Below are 19,270 nucleotides of genomic sequence, written 5' to 3'. Positions count from 1 at the left end.
GGGTTTGCTCCACATAGGAGTCCAGGAGCTATGTAAGATGAAATGAAGGGTGGACCATCAGAGACTAGAGCCTTGGTGGGAAACACAAAGTGAGATAGGTTAATATTCTGTATTTTTTTGCAAGACAGACATGAAATTATTAAAGACATTCCTTCATAACACATGTAACATGGCATAACAAGTATTATTTATTGTACTTTTCTCAAATATAGTCTAGACTTCAAAGTATTTATCATAGCATTTATTATAAATAGCAATCATGGGAAAATATCTCAAATGTCACAAATTTTAATCTAGACATTGAAAATAAAGTGAAGTATCTAACGATCATGACCTGCAGAAAAACATTTATTCTTGTGGAAGAGTAGATTGGGTGGAGGAACACCAAAAGAACACATGTAAAGATTAAAGAGAAACTTTGGAGAAAATAATCTTAAACTCTCAGAATTTTTGTCTGAGATGACTATAAAAATATTTTTTTTTCTGTATTTTCTCCCATTTATTTAGTTTAAAGCTTTGACAGTACCAGTAAGAGCTGACACAGGCAGGACACAGGAACAACCACAAAACCACAGATTAAATGCAAAGAGTGAATTCATTTTTGTTACCCTGCCAACTAGGGATCACTGAAGCAGCAGTCAGAAGAGACACACAAGCGGGAACACAGGCACTGTGAAGCTTGATCCATGCTATAGGACCACGCAACCTGCTTTTTTCTCCTGTATTTCAGGGATTTGCACAAGCATAATTTACCACTGTGTTTTAACCTTGCCCACAGCTGGGCAAGAATCTCAAGCATGTTCGATAAGGTGCCTCTAAGGCTATCACAGGCCTAGACACAGATGTTTTACTTGTCTAACACACAATTAGTACGATATATGTTTTTTTTTGAGACCCAAACTGCAGGTCTCTCAAGTGTGTTTACAATCCTCCTCGCCGATCTTCCATTTCCCGCAGTACCTGATGACAGGTTCAGACTGGTACACACAGACTGGTCCAATGCAGCAGGTGATGGCAGAGTAGACCTGCCACTATTTTGCATTCCTACACCATTTAATTTCTGGGTCCAGTTCTACAAAATCTGCAAAAGCTTTGTGACCTGGGACCTGGCATACAGGATGCATAACAGTGTGTGAACTGAGACTTTAGTTAGCCATATGCTGTATCAGGGCTTTCAAGAGAATCCAAGTTTGGAGCATTACAGTTTATTTCAGCCTTCAGATCTTAATTTTGAAGGGATGTTTTCTATTTCTTTTTATAGCTTGGAAGGTGGCACAGGAACCATCCAGCTGGTCCAAGAACTGCCAGTGAAAATGCTGAGAATCCAATGATTGTCTCCTAAATTAAAGGAAATAAGGTTAAATAAAGCTAAAAAAATTGAAATGCTCTCAGAATAAGCTGTCTATTGCCAAATAAATTATTTGATATTATTGAATTTCTGCAGCTATAATTCCAGAGATGTGGCAGATTCTAATGGAAAAATAATCCAGAGAGGAATATTTTGCATGTTCAGACTAGACGCACTAGTAAACTGTGGCAGTTGGAAAGAAAAGTACCTTAGTCCATGCCATGCACGTATATTCTTATACAAGACACATGTAAAAGCATAAAAGGCACATTAAAAGACATGAAATTTTTTTTATTTTCCTACAGATTCAGTATATTTTGTGCCTATTTCTGGAGCTTTTTATTAACAAAATCTTTGTAGGAACAGTATTATTTGCTTAATAGTTACAGTAGCGCAGCTTACCACTAATCATATACAAGAGCTTTGAGTATCTACTAACACTGGGAGTTGATATAATAGGGAAGAGAGTTGCTGCTTAATTTAGTTAACTAATTTTACTTAGTCTTCTATAATCACAGAGTATTTGTGCTGGGGACTATAATAAAGCTTATAAAAGGCACCCCACAGAAATGGGGTTTTGTGATGCGTGTCTCTCTAGGATGCTGTGACAGCATTCCCTTCTTCTCAAGCACAAACTTGCCATCTAGGAGGTGGGAGGAGAGAAACTTCTTTGAGGGGAGTTCCTAAGGAGAGCTGGTTTCTAGTTGGGATGAATAAAACATATATTTTCTATGTGGAAAAGAACAGCAAGAGAAAGCTCCTCTAAGAAGATGGATTTGCATGAGGAAAAGAAAAACTGAGGGCTCAAAGACAGAACTCACCACTAGTCCCACTTTTTCCTCAGGTGGGGAGCTGTGGATCCAGCAGCTCCTCCAACTGGCAGACCTGAAGTGGAAGAGTCGGGATCCGTGGTGCATTATAGGGCCCATTATTTAATCCTGGTGAGGGGAGAGCTGGGGTATCCTGACCAGCCAGTAATTACTGCTGCCAGGAGTTTCCCAGTCCTTTGTTATTTTCTATTGCTCAAAGCCTGTAGAATGCTGAATTCTTTTCAATGAAGGCAAGCAGTCCATCTGCTTGACAGTCAAGTCCCTTAATTTTTAAGTTGGATGCAAGATGCACCAACACAACCCAAAATATACTGGGCACCTGCTGTCCCTGGGTCATCACCAGCCGGAGTGTATGTATGTGCCCACTTACTGGGAAAGGAGCACCTTGGCTTGATGCAGTCACCTCCCACTGAGTTACACTGATGAGCCCAGTGGGTGGGAGGAGTCTGTCTCTGCTGATGCTGCTGTGAGGCAAAATGGAGAAAGCTGCCTGTCCTCCCATCTACTAGAGCTTTAAAATATTTTTCCCCCATATTCATATGCATATGTCTTTTCACACAAATTGTTTGCACCCCAATGACACGCTCTCTGGAATTCCCATTTGCAGTTCACATACCACCTTCATTCAAAAAACAATCTGACCCATAAATGACTAGTACCTTGAATAAAATAATTCCCTGCTCCCGCTGCAGAGAATATCTCCTTCCTGCACATCCTACCCAAAACATCACTAATCCAGGTGAAGCTGTGATGCAGCCTGCTGAGAGAGCAGCCATCCACAGCAGGGAAATGTCGAGTCACCTGCCTGGGTTCAGCATCAAAGCAAAATGTGTGACAGGGTAACAGGCAAAGGCAGAAAAATGTTATCAGCATTCCTGGTAGGAGACTATTTATGAACAGAAGTAAATGGGCAGGTACAGAGAGGGATATATATACTCCTCTGCATGCAGAACTGGATGGATGCTGGAGAGCTTCAGTGTTGTGGCACTAAGCCCACGCTTAGAAGCTATTAGCCCAGGACCAGCACCATGCTAATTAAGGAATTCATCTTGCAAACTGCCGCTGGTTTATAGCTAGTCAGCTTTCACCCATAGCAATCAGACATTTGACAGTCTGCACATATCTATACAAAATGTGTTACTTGTGCACTTGGAGGTGAAGAGACAGGAAAGTAAATAATCCTCCCCTCAGCTACAGACTGTGCCATTTCCAGCATGGACGTTTTTGACAGATGAAATCTGTGGTTGTTACATGAAGACATGAAGATTTTCACTCAGCTGCAGTAAACATGCAACTTATTAGATTCCCTACTCATTTCTAAATACATTTTATTAATTTCTTCTGTATTTTCTCCTGCCTTTAATTACCAAAGACTGAATCAGATAACCATGTCATCCTTCTCTAGGCTTCTCATCAGAGTACATACTTGAAGCTCACTTCCAAGACAGCCTGTAAAACACTGATGGTGGGGAGAGCCTCATCTTGAGGTTTTTTTGACAATGTGCAGAATATGTTACCAATGTGTAAAGAGCAGAGTTAGCAGTCTACACAACAAACAATAGTGGATCAGTGATGAAACAGACATATCTGGCACGTATTTTGCCAGAGCTGTGGATTTGTTATCTTGGTAAATTTACCTGCTTGATTTTATGGAGGAAGAGACAACAAGGTTTTTTTCCTGTAAATTCTCCCCAAACACTAAATATCCTACTTATCTGTAACAAATTCAGAATTTTTCCAGAAATAAATGTGTCCAAGAGATGTTTCTAAAGTAATTAGACAGCAAAAGACTGATTTGCATTCATCAGCTGCGGCAGTAGAGCTAAGCATGCAGTAGGTAACCCCAAGCAACCAAACTTCCCGAGACAGACCCTCTAACACCAAGAGATTGTCCTAGATATATGATACTTTAAAATAACAGGTTTTGAGTTCTACTACTTGTTTTCAGATATTTAGCTTTCGTGTTTCATGCTTTCTACATTTCTCTACAGTTGTGAGGATTGAAAACTCCATAAAGTTATACTGAGATTCTGCTTTCATCTTCCAGCTATCTCCTGCTCAGACCCCACTAGCATTAATTCCTGTATTAAAATTAAATCAGTGTCTTACAATAGCAACAGTGGCTCTCATTTTTCTTCCCAAGTTTGGTAGTTATTTTCCCACTTTCTGAACATTTACTAGGAAATGAGCCATAATCTTATTTTTCTAGTAAACCTTCCAACTACTGAGCTGTAAACTCAAACCACTCTTCCCCATTACCATAGCCCTCTGCTCAGAATAGTGCTGCACCCTGGCATTTACAGCCAGTCTACATATTTTCACATGGCAGTGAACAGTGTATGTCGAAGTGTCCCCAAAAAGGCTCAGTTGTTCTTAGCTCAGCACTGGCCCTTTTATTCCTCACTCAGTCTGTCTCATTTAGTGCCTGGGGGTGCTGAGCGTGCTCCAGCCTCCTCTATACTCGCATTCCCAGCCCCCCAGACAGTACTCATACACCACTTGTAAACACTAGGAGTTTTCTCACATAAAGTTTAGATTTGAAAAGCCTTTTGCTGTTCCTAGGTTTGTTATTGGTCCCTTCAGTGTGGCAAGAGGACTTCAAAGCTCTCCTGGCACAGTTTATCTAGCAACTTTCTTCTTCTCTGCTACCATAAAAATGCATTCTGCGTTTTTCCCAACATACCTGATCCCACAGGATGGTTCCTTGCTCTTTCACTCTTTCAGAGCCCTGCTTTTAAGAGTATTTGCTCTTTAGACTGCTATCACTGGAATAATTTAATTTTGAATTGCTGAGGTTCCTTCTGATATGTTCATTAGCTAGTACCATTTCCTCACACCTTAGCTGAGAGGGCAGGTTCTGTAGCCACTGGTACAGTGATACATCCCCATCAGTGCCAGAACAAAGCACTTTCAACTAACATACAGAGACAGCACTGACCCCATGATGTTGTAGCTCATTTTCTCCCTCATTTGCTCCTGGGCAAAGATTGTAGATAACAGTGTAAGGCTGTTTAAGCAGTTTGATGTCTGCATGAGGCCACTTGTTGATTTTATTTAAAAAGGCGAGTCAAGTGTGCAGGAAGTTAATGCTGGGCCATATTTTCCATGGTACTTGGCTTTGGAATATCACCTGAGGGAACCAAGCCTGCTGCACAGAGAACCATTAACCGTCCCTGGACACAGACATTGACATCCTTATTTTAAAGAGAATGGAACATACAGAACTACAACACATGTTGAAACTTCTCTGAAAATTAACACTCATTATCACTAATCTACAGATCTGCAGTTTTTTCAGTCCTGATAAAATTACTCCAATGACATTATTGGAGTGAGAATTTTTAACCAGTCTTTTTTTTTTCCTGGTCTATCTATAATAATACTCCCATAAATAAACCCTTTGATGTTATATTTGAAAGAATATTTGTGATCATCTTTGCTTTTTCACAGAGGAAAACATTTCAGTCAGAGTGAATGAGTTTCTGAACTATCACTGTCATAAAAGATTAGAGATGCATCAAAATACAGAGAAATTAAAAACAGGGGTCTTACAGCAATATAAATTTAGGACAGTTGTCCTCATGGTGGTATTTAACTTGTAGAACTACAGTGAAATGTAAGTCTCTAATTTGAAAATGAAGTAAGCAAAATTACCTTGAGTTTTTTGGAAGGTTGGGGTTAATTTTCTTTTAATGAGAAATTTCTAACATTGTAACTTTCCCTCCATAAGTTTCATACTTGAAAGAAAATAAATTCTATTTGTACTACTTGGACACATTGAAAAAAACTGTCTTCAATAAAATTAAATACATTTGATATTTATAAATGTGCCTGATATCAGTAATATTCTATTTTTCCATAAATTGCACCTCAATAGTAAGTATAGTGGAATATAGAGGATTTGGTGGTGATTCTACTCTGAGCTGCTTCTTCAGATACAGAAGAACATCCTTTGCAATTTGCAAATAGAAACTATTCCAATGTCTGTTTCTAGCACAGACACCATCTAGATGTGTTTTAACATAAATTCATGACCTTTTCATTCTGAACCTTACTGGAACACTTGTTTAAGCTGCACAGGCTTTTGGAGGCACTTTTGGAAGAAAAGACTAGAAGTGGGTTTTTTTGAATGCAGCAATGGAACTTGGCCAAAGTGAATCCACCCCCTCCCAACACCACACAGGGTAACCTGGGTCTCTCCGAGCCACGACCTGGGCTTCTCTGTCTATACAGGGCGCACACTGCCACCTGGGGACGGCAGAGCTGAGCTCTGCTCCCGTTTTGAAGTGGAAAAGCTCATTACCTTGAGTGCAGTTTCTCCTGAATTACAACAGTATATCAGAGAGAAGAACCAAATGCTGGAATCAGATGCTGCATGTTTATAATCCAGAATACGTGTTGCTCAAGAGCATTGCCCAAGCAGGCTTAATAACACTGAAGTCATCATTGCATTTTGAATAAACAAATCATTTACAAGCTAGTTATAGACTGTGTTTTGCCTTGAGCATTTACTCAGTAATTGAAGGCAGGTACTTCTTTAACATTATCCTTCTTTTAAGAAAAGCAGCTGATTAATTCTTGTGTCCTTAAACACAGACATAACAAACTTCTTGTCCATAATTCTACAACTGTTTTTTCTCTGAAGGAAAAAAAATATTAATACTGTCCTTCCTCTCAGCTCCAGTCTCCAATAAATTCATCTCCCACACTAGAAAGGAAGGCATGTACATTAGATTCCTGCAAGTATTGTTTCAACATTTAATAAGGCTGCTCTGCATAATGTGTATAAAAAAGGAGAAAGTATGTTCTTGAATTTGTCAGTGTATTGCCCTAGGAATAATAAATATAATATCACTGACACAAGAAAACAACGGGTCTAATGGCAAAAACATATAAATACCAAGGAATACAAGCAAAGAGGAAAGGAGAGAGCAGTAAGGAAGGTTGTGAGAGACCTTGATATCAGAGCCTGCTTCTTCAATTCCTATTCTCAAATCCATTTAATTTTAGAAATATCAATAATGGCAAATGGAGAAGTCATTCTCTATTGGTGTCACCCAAGAGATTGTTGTTAGAGGTTCCATTTAGGCCCTCAGGTACTGCAGAAATTGGGAAGCTGCTCTTGCAGTGATTCAGAGCCTGACTGCCAGTTTGTGTAAGAGTTTAGGATGAGTCCACATCCAGTTGGCAGAAACTTATTCTCAATCCCAAATTTTAGTTATGACATATAAAGGCTAAAGAGCAATCAGGCTCAGCCCTCTTGCTGCGAGACTGTACAAGGGTAGAAAGAAGTTTATCATCATGTGGGTAAAAAACCCCACCCTTTTGATTGAACAGAGCACAGAGAAGGTGTAATGGAAAGAACTTCCTAAGTGGATAAGTTAAGCACAATCAAATGCTCATGTGCTTTGGACAAGAGCACAGTTCTTCAAAAGGATGACATGCTCCTAGGTTTTCAATAACTGCACTAACAAGGAAGACTCCACAATATGGAATTTACTTTACAGAGTCCTGATTCTCTCCTTAAGTCTGGGTAAGTAATACCAATGACACCAGAGGACCTGGACCAGGTGTGGTATGCTATTGCATAAACCTTATTAAGAAGGGCACCAGGTGACATTTTGTCATTTACTTCAATCTCAGATCAACAACAGCAAAAACAAACGAGCTGAGAAAAAAAAAATCCTATAACATAGGAATACATCAATCTATGTTGGAATCAAGCATATTCAAAAGTACAAATTAAACAACGTTAAATCTTCTATTGCTATTTTAATATATAGCAAGCATTTAATTTAATTTCTTCTGGCTTTTTATCATGTCTTTATTTGTTCTTAAATTGTAAGGCAATTTTTTGTGCGTGCTGTTTTGCTTTGTGTGTAATTTAAACTTCTGACACCCCTCAGTCTCCGAGACCCATTTCACACTGTAGATGGCACTAAATCATTGCGCAACACCAGGCAGGCTCAGTTACCTACAGCTGCTTGGGTGTGCAGTGACTTTGCCCTGGTCTTGTTCTCCTGAAGGATAAGGTTTCTATCCACCTAAGTAAGTAGCATGAAAAGCAACTTAAAACTTGGTTGAAACCTGGAACAAAGGATATTCTCTGCTATGCCTTTGGCTGGTTTATACAGTATACAACATTTTTGTTCTGTAAGCTCAAAAAATAGTCAGCTGGAGTAAGAGCTGGAATAGAGGGATTACTTAATATGACTCTAGGCTAGGATTCCTCCTGCAGTTCTGGCTCAGCTAAATGCCAGCAAAGCCCCGGTCCAAAGTCTGAGCCTCTGAACAGTGCAGTGCTGTCAGGCTGAACGCTCTTGGATGTGCTGGGGGGGTGGCAGGCAGACTGACTCGCCAGAGACTGATTGGAGAGTCCTGGGCAGGGAAGGGGCAGTAGTAGAGGATGCTGCTTTCTGTTTCTGGCCACATCCGATCCAGAACAAAGCAATTGTTTTGAGAAAGGCTGAGCATTTTGGAAGTTCTTTTAACAGATATTTCTGTATGCGGGTAAGGACCCAAACTGGCTGCTGCCTTTATTTACAATCACAAAAATAATCAATATATTGCTAACACTGATAGAAGCAATGAAATGCTGAATTCCCCTGAAAACTATTCTACTTCTATAAAGGGCCCGTATGATAATTTGGGGATTCATCCTACGTTCACCAGTCAGGGATAGTGTTTCTATCAATTTTAGTAGGACAATACCAGCTTTTTGCCCTTTTCTTTGATACACCAAAATTTTAATGCTTTACCTTTATTTGGCTTTTTCCTTCTGTTTAAATGAAGATGAGACTCCTTATTTTTTTCTGGAGGGAGCAGTAAGAGAGCTAAATACTATTTATACTTTCCCCTTGGAATCTGATGAATAAGCAAATCACTGTCTGGAGTCTCAGCTGGTATTAGCTGGCACTGTACAACTGAAGACAGTGGCACCGCGCCAACCCAGACAGAGGGAGGAGACAACCCATGGATTTTGGACAGGACACAAAACTAATCCCAATGGCTGATTGTGATCAGCTGGAGGCTTGCAAAAGCAAGCTGGTCAATACCCCCATTCGTCCAATTTGGATAAATGAACCGTGTCTACTTCTAAAATCACCACAGGTGCTGTTTCTTTTTTCGTCAGGTCTCAAGAACACATAACCTTTTGGTTTTTTGTTCTGTTGTGGGAAGGCATCATGAAGTAATTTTCACATTCAACTGTGGAGGATGCTGTAATCCTGGGTGCCATCCAGAGCCAGCTCATTTGTTTCAGTGGTTGGTCTTTCACATCTTTTGTTTTCTGCCTGCAACACTCATCTCCAAAGTTTGTTCACAAAGAATTACAGACTGAAAATGAATACTGCCTGCAGGAATTTAAGGGCATGTCTCTGGCATGCAGCAAGAAATGCTCAACATCATGATAAATTTCTGTACTACTCTTGGAGTCAGGTTAATATCCCCAAGCAGTGATGTGTGGACATAACAGCTCAGCTGCATGAGCTCCACAACCTGCTGCTCTAAGACTTGCTCACAATGCCTAATCCTCGATTGGTCTCTCCAGAGCACAGGTTTAATTCAGCAGGGTATGGACTGCCAATAGGTGTTATGTCACAAGGCTACATGCTATCCATATAGCAACATGCAAACTACTGCATGAGCTATGTTATAGTCTAAATAGGTCAAATAAAACAACTCTTTAGAAAGTGAAGTACAGAGAGAATCAGACACCGAGGGGGAAAATTATCAGGATCTGTCATGCATTCATTTTTGTTCTGCAATATCACAAAAGGAACTGGTGGAGTCACTGTCCCAACAAAGCCTCAGAAGCCTGTCTTTATCCTGAGATACCACTTTCATAGGCAGCTTCTGCTTTGGCATCACCAGACAGCTGCAAAGGTCTACAGAAGCAAAACTGGTCTTACCAAGGTAACACCTTCTGGCACATTAGGCTCCTTTATTTTGAAAGAGCAGAGCTTGAGCCAAAAATAAATGTACATTTGGTGGGAAAAGCGAAGAGTAACAAGGTGAATGCTATATGCAGCACACCAAACAGTAGCAGCATATCATTGCTCATAAGATTCATAGTAAAAATTAATTTTAAGGAGGGATTTGGAAAAAATCTTTTGCACAGATCTCCTCCCATGTACATGGGATGGCCTGAGGCAGAGGATGAAAGTGCTTGGGAGAAAACTAAGATCAGTGTGCAATGAATGTTAAATTCAAAGGCAAAAAGAGAGGCAGAGTCAAAAGCTTGAAACATAAGCAAAACCAGACTTTCAGCGCATTATTAATTTAAACCACTGCGATATGCTATTGATTTCAGTTTACTGCATTCAGGATTGACTTTATCTGTTAGGATCTGCACCTAGACTCTGCATCCAAAAACCCTTGAATTGTCAGTCAACACAGAACTACATCTGATACAGCTTAAACCTACTTCTATTTAAAAGGGACTTCCAAGGCAACCATCTCATTCAGGTAATTGCTGTAACTCCTCCTGTTAGCTCAAATTCTTTACATGGGATATATGTGTACTATGCATTCTATATATATGGCAGCCTGGTACAGCAAATTTTTATCCTCAGTTGTGATGTCCTAGGGATACAGTCCCTCATCTCCAGCAGTTATCCCATGAAAATAATAGGACCCCACTACAGCATATAAAAGTTCATACATGACCTCCTCGGATCCTACCTTCACATTTAAAAGACTCATCAGAATCTGAGTGTCAGTATTTGTGTGATTTTCCATGCGCTTTTCTTCCTTTTTCTCTCCTAACAGGAAACTGCTACCACTCTTAATGTAATCTCAGTACTCACAGTAGTAGTCATAGGTTTTCATTAACTGTGACTTTTTAACCAAAATCTGTTAATAACATCTCATCTCTGAAATGCTTTGTGGCTTGGTGTGGCATTGCAGATTCCCCTGGCACCATCAGCACCACTACTGTCAGGAAGCAAAACAGGTCAGTCCCAGCTGTGGTACAGCCAACACAGGTCTCTCATGCAGCTCTCAGTCTAAAAAGGCAAAAAATCCTCAGTCAGTGCTTCATAGCTTCTTTCTTTTCAGGACTTGGGTCTTCATGCATAGTCTGAGAATACCTCAGGACAGGAGCTGCTAATTAATTTACTTTGTTTCTCAAACCCTTTATTAAGGTCAGGATGCAGAAAAGGAAACTGGCAAGCTGAAGTAGTCTATAGAAGCATCAGCAGCTGGGGGTGAATAAGCTGCTCTTCCAAGAAGGCATCTTCTTTTGAAGTCAAAGAGTCAGGGTCCAGACAGCAAGCAAGGATTTAGCACTAAGGATGAAAGAAGGAAAGCCACATTCCCCAAAAGACCTGAGACACACTACCTCCACGAGGAGACAAAAAATGGCATCAACCTCTCCTGAACTGGGCAGACCCTCACAATACTCTGTACTGCTGTTCCAAGAAGCATGTTTTCAAACTCCTGCAAAGAGATGAGGAAATCCCACCAGTTCAGTGATTATTTCCTCATGCTTTTCATCCATGTGAGTGCCAAGGATACTGCTAGAAGAGATCCTAAAGGGACCAGTAATAACTGAAGGTGCAAAGAGATTGGGAGATACACCCAAAAGCATCATCTGTGAGGTTCCCTACAGCATGCGCTAGTGGTAAAACCTGTGCTGCAATTTGGGCTTCCAGTTTGGGACCTGGACGTCAAGAAAGATGTGAATTAATTGCACAGACAACAAAGAAGTGTGAGGAGAACGACCAAGAACCACAAAATATCCCCAGAGAAAAGCTGAAGAAGTTTGAATTGTTTAGTCTAAATAGAGAAGTAGGGGAGAAGGTGACTCTCTTCCAGACTCGTTCAATAAAAGTAGTTGCAAAGGCTAAGAGAATAATCTGTTTCCTGTGTCTACTGTTGACAGAACAAAAAGTAGTGAACTTAAATTGCAGTAAGGAATATTTAGATTTGACACAAGGTAATTTTTGCAGATTGAGAGCAGTCCATTACAGTGTTCAGCTCTCTTTAGGGAGGTTAGATCTTCATCATGTTGACTACTTCTTTCAAGTAGTCTGACCACTGACTACTCTGCCTGTTGCTTTCACTTGGCACTTCAAAAACATCCAGCATCTGAAGATTTCTAACAACATCTTCATTGCTCTTTCACTGACAATGACTGATTGCTTCAACTTGTTTCCAGCCCTACCTCTTTCAGAAACCATACTCACTCAGTCTTGTCCAGACACTACTCAGCTTGATAAGAGCTTCATCATCCAAGTTTCTTTCTTAAGACAGTAGAAGAAGTAGCAGTAATAACATGACAAGATTTGTCCACCATTGATCAAGCAACATCTCAGGAGCATTACCATTCAGCAATTTGAATACAAAGAACCAGAGAAGTGTTCAGAGCCTCAAGTCTGCCAGAGTTCAAGTAGCATTTGGACAATGCTCAGGCACATGATGTGATTCTCAGGGCTGTTCTGTACAGGGACAGGAGTTGGGCTTCGATAATCTGTGTGGACCCCTTCCAGCTCAGCATATTTCAGGAAGAATTTCTTCACAGAGAGGATTGTTAAGCATTGGAACGTGCTGCCCAGGGAGATGGTGGGGTCACCATCCCTGGAGGTATTCAAGAAATGACTAGATGTGGCACTTAGTGCTATGGTCTAGTTGACAGGGTGGTGATTGGTCAAGGGTTGGACTCTATGATCTTAGACATCTTTTTCAACCTAAATTATTCTGCGTGTGATTCTGTGTGCAAATTTCTTCACTGAAATGGTCATGAAGCACTGGAACAGGCTGCTCAGGGCAGCGGTGGAGTCACCATCCCTAGAGGGATTTGAAAGATGTGTAGATGTGGTGCTTAGGAACATGGTTTAGTGATGGACTTGGCAGTGCTGGGTTAACGGTTGGACTCGATGATCTTAAAGGTCTTTTCCTTATAGTTCTATGATTCTATGAACAGGCTTTATATACACATCATCAGTTCTTGTACTTCCCACTGATCATCTACTATCATCTTTCTAGCATGAACTTCCCAATGAGTTAGTTAGTTATCCACACATTAAGTACACAGACAAATTCTGGTCAGTGCTGTGAATTCGGCTGATGCTATATAATCAAAACCTATTTAGGTTCCAATGGATAACTGTTTTTAACATCAGTAACTGCACTTTACAACACCCAGATCCAACTGGGTCATAGCAGGGTCTAACCAGATAATTTATAGGATGGACCTATTCTGGGTATAAATCAGGAATGTACATTTTTTTAAAAAGTGTCCATCTGTTGACCTTTGCTCAGCATGCTGTAGAACTTGGAAGGCACAGGTGGCACGAGACAAGACGTTTCAGGCAGAGAAAGGACTGTCTCATAGCTAAGTGCTCTCCTGGGAATCTAAACTTGCCTCTGCCAAAGATTAACAATGTAATAATCAGTCATTACTTAAACTTTTTTTAAGTTCTGGATAGCAGTTTGCTCTTCGTGTTCTGAGTGCTTGACTTGAAATCCTGGTGCCAAGTTTGCAAGAGGGCAGACTCACAGTTGCAACAGGACTGAACAGGATACATGCACTGAGCATGGCATGTGCTGCAGTACTGGGAAGTGCCCATAAGGGCCCAGGTACCTTAACTGAGCTCCACAACAAGCAGATTCTCCATCTGAATAATTCTGTGTCTCACATTGTAATCTACAGGGTGGATATAACAACTGTTTTTTGAGAATTCATTAGTGTTTGTGAAGCACTCAGATGCACAGAAAGGGCTGTAGGAAGTTATCAACTCTGCATTCAAAGCAGGTTGAAGTGTGCAGCAAAGTAGGCATAGCGCCATACTGAGCTGTGAGGGGAGATCAGTGTATTGAGTAACCGCTCATTCCACAAACTTCTTATATTGTGCACATTGCACACAGAAACAGGAGGAGAAAAAAGGATCATTTTATACAGTACTGAGTGATAGGAAAAGACCAGCAGTGCAGGTTCACACAGCCAAGGAAAGCAATTGCCATCATCATCAGCGGTTTGTTTTTGGCATCTTTCTCTGCACTGACAAACTACGAAAAGCATTTACCAAGGAACGCAGCCACAGGGTGAGTGATTATATCCTCATGAAAAGCATCAGTGACACTGTAGCAACAGTTACAACAAACAACCCCTCTATGTACACATACAACCCCCTTTTAAGGACCCAACTAAAGGTTAATCCAAACGTAATTTGATTTACAATCAAATAACATTCCTTTTAGGACATGCCTTGGTGATCAGAGTGAGAGATTTTCCCTGTGCATGTGCAGAAGTTAGCTACATAAAGGTCATGCAGGCAAACTAATTAATTTTGTGCCTCCCAGTGTAGGTTTGTCTAAATGTAATGGCCATGGTCTGCCCATCATTGTCAGCCCACGGACTTCACAGGCCAATAGTTTTGTAAGGTTTAACCTCCTGGCATAGATCACCACCCACATTGTCTTCATTTCTTGAGGTGCGGGACTGTTCCACAGACAGACCCCTATCTGTCTCCAGGCCTCCCCATCTTAACATGGGAGTCTAGTGTCACTTCTTTTCCTCATGCTTCTTCAAAGGCCCCTGATGTACATGTATCTTCTGCTACCTGCTTGGGGCAAGGCCTCTTTAACATCTCCTTCAAAATAATAGTTTACACTTTGTTTCTGCTGGATGCAACTATTTCACCTCATCTAATTCACCAGGCTCTCCAGAAACACAGTGGCTGTGTGCCCTTCACCTTTCCCCAGAACGTGCTGGTGGGGAATTTGTAGGTGCCCCAGAGAAGCCTCCTTCTCTCTTGCCAGCAGCAAACAAAATCCTTTGCCCTCATCTCCCTTCTTCCTCAGCTCTCTTACCAGAACATAGGCTCTCTTCATCTCTGCGTGAAGATCTGGTGATTGAAGGAACAAGGAAAACCAGGGCAGAAAGAGCATTGCTGCCATTGCTGTGCTTCCACAGCACCCATTTCACACAAGGAAGCACACCTCTCACTCTGCCATCACTGATTATAGAAAACCAGTTATTGTGGCTTGCATATCAACTTCAGTCTATTCTTTGAGGGTCTCTCAGCTGATCTATTATGAGCAATGTTTTTATGAGTATGGCAAATAACCTTCTTCTACAAAATTTTAAAGTAGGTTTAGAAACTGATAAAAGCTCAGATAAGAAAAACAACAAAAACCAAGTAACATTAGAGAGCTACTAATAGTCTAGATCTATATATTTGCACAATCTCATCAATATCACTGACAAAAATGAATCCTGTTTAGCATAAGAAGCATCAGTCTTAAATTTGTTTTTCAGCCCTTAAGGATTCAGTTATTGTGGATCAGTTGCCAATAAAGAAATGATACTCTAAAGTATTCTAAGCTCTTCTTTAGCTTTGAGTTCCATGAAATTGAACTGAAACACACACACTCAAAAAAAAAAAATTAACAGGTAAATTAGACTTTAAGGATTTGATCCATAACATCAGAAAGTCACACTTCAAAAGGTCATGAATAAAAAAGTGTTGTTTACAGCAAAACACTCTCCAACTAATGCAGCTGACATTATTTCTGTAGTAGGCACCTTCTGCAACATGTGATGTGACCCCAACTCTCACCGAAAATTACACACATCTGGTTTTCTCACTGGTTTGCAGGAGGCACCTTGCATGATCACACCTTCTAGTTAATTGGTAAATTCTCTAGACCATGTATTGTAATCTGAGTTTAGCAAACCATCCAGCACAGCAGACCCTGGATTTGATTAGACCCTGCACACAATACAGCAATACAAATACATCATTAATAATAACAAACAGTACACATTTGGACTGAAAATCAAAAGAAACATCCAAAAATCTAAGAAATGAATCATGGACACAAAATGAAGCAATGGAAGTGAAATGGTCAGGGTTTTTTTCCAAGTGTATTTTCTTTTCAATGAACTCTGATATATATCATCAAAAGGGCATTTCAAAGCTTGAGCTTCCTAGTGCAAATGAAGGGTAAATGAACTGCAATAGACACTTGAGTTGGTTTTATTCTTAAGAAGTGGTGGCACATAATCAATTTTTCCTACTAACACTCGAATTTGGAGATAAAATGCAACGTGTATGTACAGTGATTACCATTGGTAAGTATTTTACCGAAGTCCCTGCAAAAACATGAATAAGTATTACACTACTGCTTATGAGCAGAGCTACTGCACACTGTTGTGTGGCTCACACAGTATCTCATTCTGCACGTTGTTTGTTCAAAAGAGGAGAGGATATTTTACAATATTTAGGGCATATGTAAGATTTTGTTCATTAGGACATCAAGAGATTATTTTAAATTGATCAGACCAAACATATCTCAATCCTGATAAAATTGGAACATCAATTTATTTCTGAGAGCGTGGGGTGAGGATTATAATTAAGTGATCAGGGAAGAGATGTGTGTGCACATGCTCTGGGGGTGTTTGTCAGACAGTCTGAATCTCCTATCCTCTCATCTCAGAAAACATATTACCTGCATGTAAATGCAATTAGCTTCCAATTCCCACTCCTCTGCAGCAAGGTTTGTAACTCAGTATTTTATAACCCGTCTTCTGCACCAAGGTCCCAGGTGGCAGAAGGAGCTAGCCAGCTTACTTTTGGTGTGCTTCTGAGCTGTCTAGCCCATGAGACCACACAATCCTCGAAGATAATGACAATGTGCTGCACTCAAGGGGTGACCTCTATGCTTTAAAAAATCTAAAGCGAAAGAAAGCCTTCCTCGCTTCCAACCTGCCAGATGTCTTCCCAAGTTGTTACCCAACACACTGTTTGCCTCTGAGTCATAAGAAAGAAGGTTTATTTTAGCTACTAAAAGGATGACTATTGCACAGCAAGATCTTGGCACTTCAATCTAACCATCCATTTTGACTACATTCCAGTTAATCATATTAGAATATCAAAAAAAGACCACTAATGAACCAAACATTCAGCCTGCAAGACTTCTTTTCCTTTTCTTGTCATTTTCGCTACCTGATTATGAGTCAGGTTTGTTGGAGAATTGAATGGGTGTTTTTACCTACTTACAGAACTTTGGGAACAAATTCATAACTGGTTCCTGCCACCTGAAAACCAAGCTGGCATACTACTCCCCCTTAGTCTAAAAGCTCTGTGACCTGAATCTTACTTATTTAACTTCAACTGGTCCTTATTCCTATGCTACTCTCAGCAAGCCATTGCTAAAATTGTAACAATGATATTATAAATCATGAATATTATAGATAGGCTGGGGTTGTCACACACTGTTCATATTTAAGAACCTCACCTGCAACCACTTCACCTTACAGATACATTTAAATTAACAATTCCATGCTTTAAAACTAATGCAGTTTAGTTTTCTATAGGTTTGTGTCTACTGGTTGCTTGACTTTGGTGGCTCAGACAAATGAAGCCTTTCCTGTAGTTGCAGCATCTGTAAGGACCCAAATGAGATACAGATCAATGAGTATTTTAGCACAGAGGTCATAGACCTGAAGCCTTATATGCTCAGGCAGGCAATATAAATGTATTTACCCCAATTCTACATAAAACCAGAGTAAAATAAAACTAAGCTGAACACTGTGTATGTGATTTTCCATATAATGGTTCCTAAGAGCAAGGAATGGAAAGCTGGTTAGGGCAGGAGCAAGAAGAGAGACATAAATAGAAGATGGAAAGGCTGTAGTAAGCAACAGCTCAAAGAGGCTGAGCTCTGCCTGCCAGTCAGTTTTATGATCTCTCTTGACAACAGCAACAAAAGCTTGCAAAGACATCACATTTACAGGGCATAGTCCCCCTTGAACAGATACAAGCGTAACTCTGACAGTGTGAAACTACAGTGATAAAAATTCCCTGATCTTACTCAGGTACTATGCAGATATGGAAGTCAATGGTTGTGATTCTCTTGTATACTACAATACTGGAGACCATATAAATAACTAAGATGGTTAAAACCCCAAGGGGTACATGATACTGTCCATGAACCCAGTTGTGTTTCTCCTCCATTTTTTGGCTGCAATCAGTAGGAAAAGAGTCTACAGCATGGGCAAATATATTAGAGGTTGTTTTTTCCCTAGCTTCTTGGTAAGCTGCTCGGCACTATGGGATGCTATGCCAAGTGGTAGTTAGGGAGGTCTGCTGCATTCAGGCGAGTTAATTACAGAGATGGAGGACAGCACGATGCCAAGTGGGAGGAAGGCTTCCCTCCAGAAATGGACTGTCAGCAGAATCAGGAGGAGATGTAATCAGTCATAGCTTGCCTTTACCAACCAAGAATGAACACAGATGTGGCTTTCAGTTTGCTGAATATTTTCTACCATGTGACTTCATCAGATTTTTGGCCTCTGCATGAAACTCTTTTCTCAGACCTTCTCATATATAGACATGAAGTGCTTAGTTCTTTTAGAGGGCTCAAGTAGTTCGGTTTACCTAAGTGGTTTTATTGTTCTAATATAATGTTGACTACTTTGGATTTTTGGTCACTCTCTGATTCAGAAAACAGTGATCTTACAGATCCTGACAGTATCCACACACACCTTTCTTTGAAGAAAATGTAGCAGTAGTGGTAACAGCAACGGTGGGAACAGCTAGAGACATTTTTACTTCTGGCACATACCTTCATCTAGGTGTTTTGGATACTAATTTCAGATGCTGAGAGAGGTTATCAGAAGTGGGGAAGGTGGTAGGAGTTTATTTCCAGGTCAGCATGAACAATAAAACTGGAATCTGTGTCCCGCCTGTAATGAGCTCACAGCAGCGTGGCAAAGCAAGCAGACAGACATATGCTTAATATAAGCAGCTTAAGTCTCAAGGACAAAGAACATGTGCTGACACACAACTTACATTACAGACACCTCTGCATCTGGGCATGGTAACGAGCTTGCGGGATGTGTCACACAGGGCAAGCAACGCACGCGGTGTGGGAAGGGGTGTCGCGGCAAGGGCTCACACACTGAGATCGACTCTCTCTCACGATCCCAGACGGGCCGTGCCGGGGCAGCACCGGAGGGGCACCGGGGGGTCACCGTGGTGGCACCGCGGTACCACGGCGGGATCGGGCCCGCCCGGGCCCCGCCCCCTCCCCGCGGACCACGTGTCCCGCGCGCCGCAGCGCCGCCGCCGCGCAGGCGCCGTGT

At 40.9% G+C, this 19,270-nt stretch overlaps 1 long non-coding RNA gene across 1 annotated transcript; it reads right to left on the bottom strand.

The window, feature by feature from the left end:
- Positions 1 to 226: 226 nt before the first annotated feature.
- Positions 227 to 19,207, bottom strand: LOC113963062. Its single transcript, XR_003532626.1, has 2 exons — positions 18,978 to 19,207; positions 227 to 1,338 (listed from the first exon to the last, which is right to left on the bottom strand). It is a non-coding gene; the product is annotated as an uncharacterized LOC113963062 (long non-coding RNA).
- Between the last annotated feature and the right edge of the window lie 63 nt (positions 19,208 to 19,270).

Source organism: Neopelma chrysocephalum, unplaced genomic scaffold, assembly GCF_003984885.1.
Source record: "Neopelma chrysocephalum unplaced genomic scaffold, ASM398488v2 Primary Assembly neopelma1_24, whole genome shotgun sequence".
Classification (NCBI taxonomy): Eukaryota; Metazoa; Chordata; class Aves; order Passeriformes; family Pipridae; genus Neopelma; species Neopelma chrysocephalum.
The sequence above is the reverse complement of the archived record's forward strand: the minus strand, read 5'-3'. Positions and strand labels throughout refer to the sequence as shown.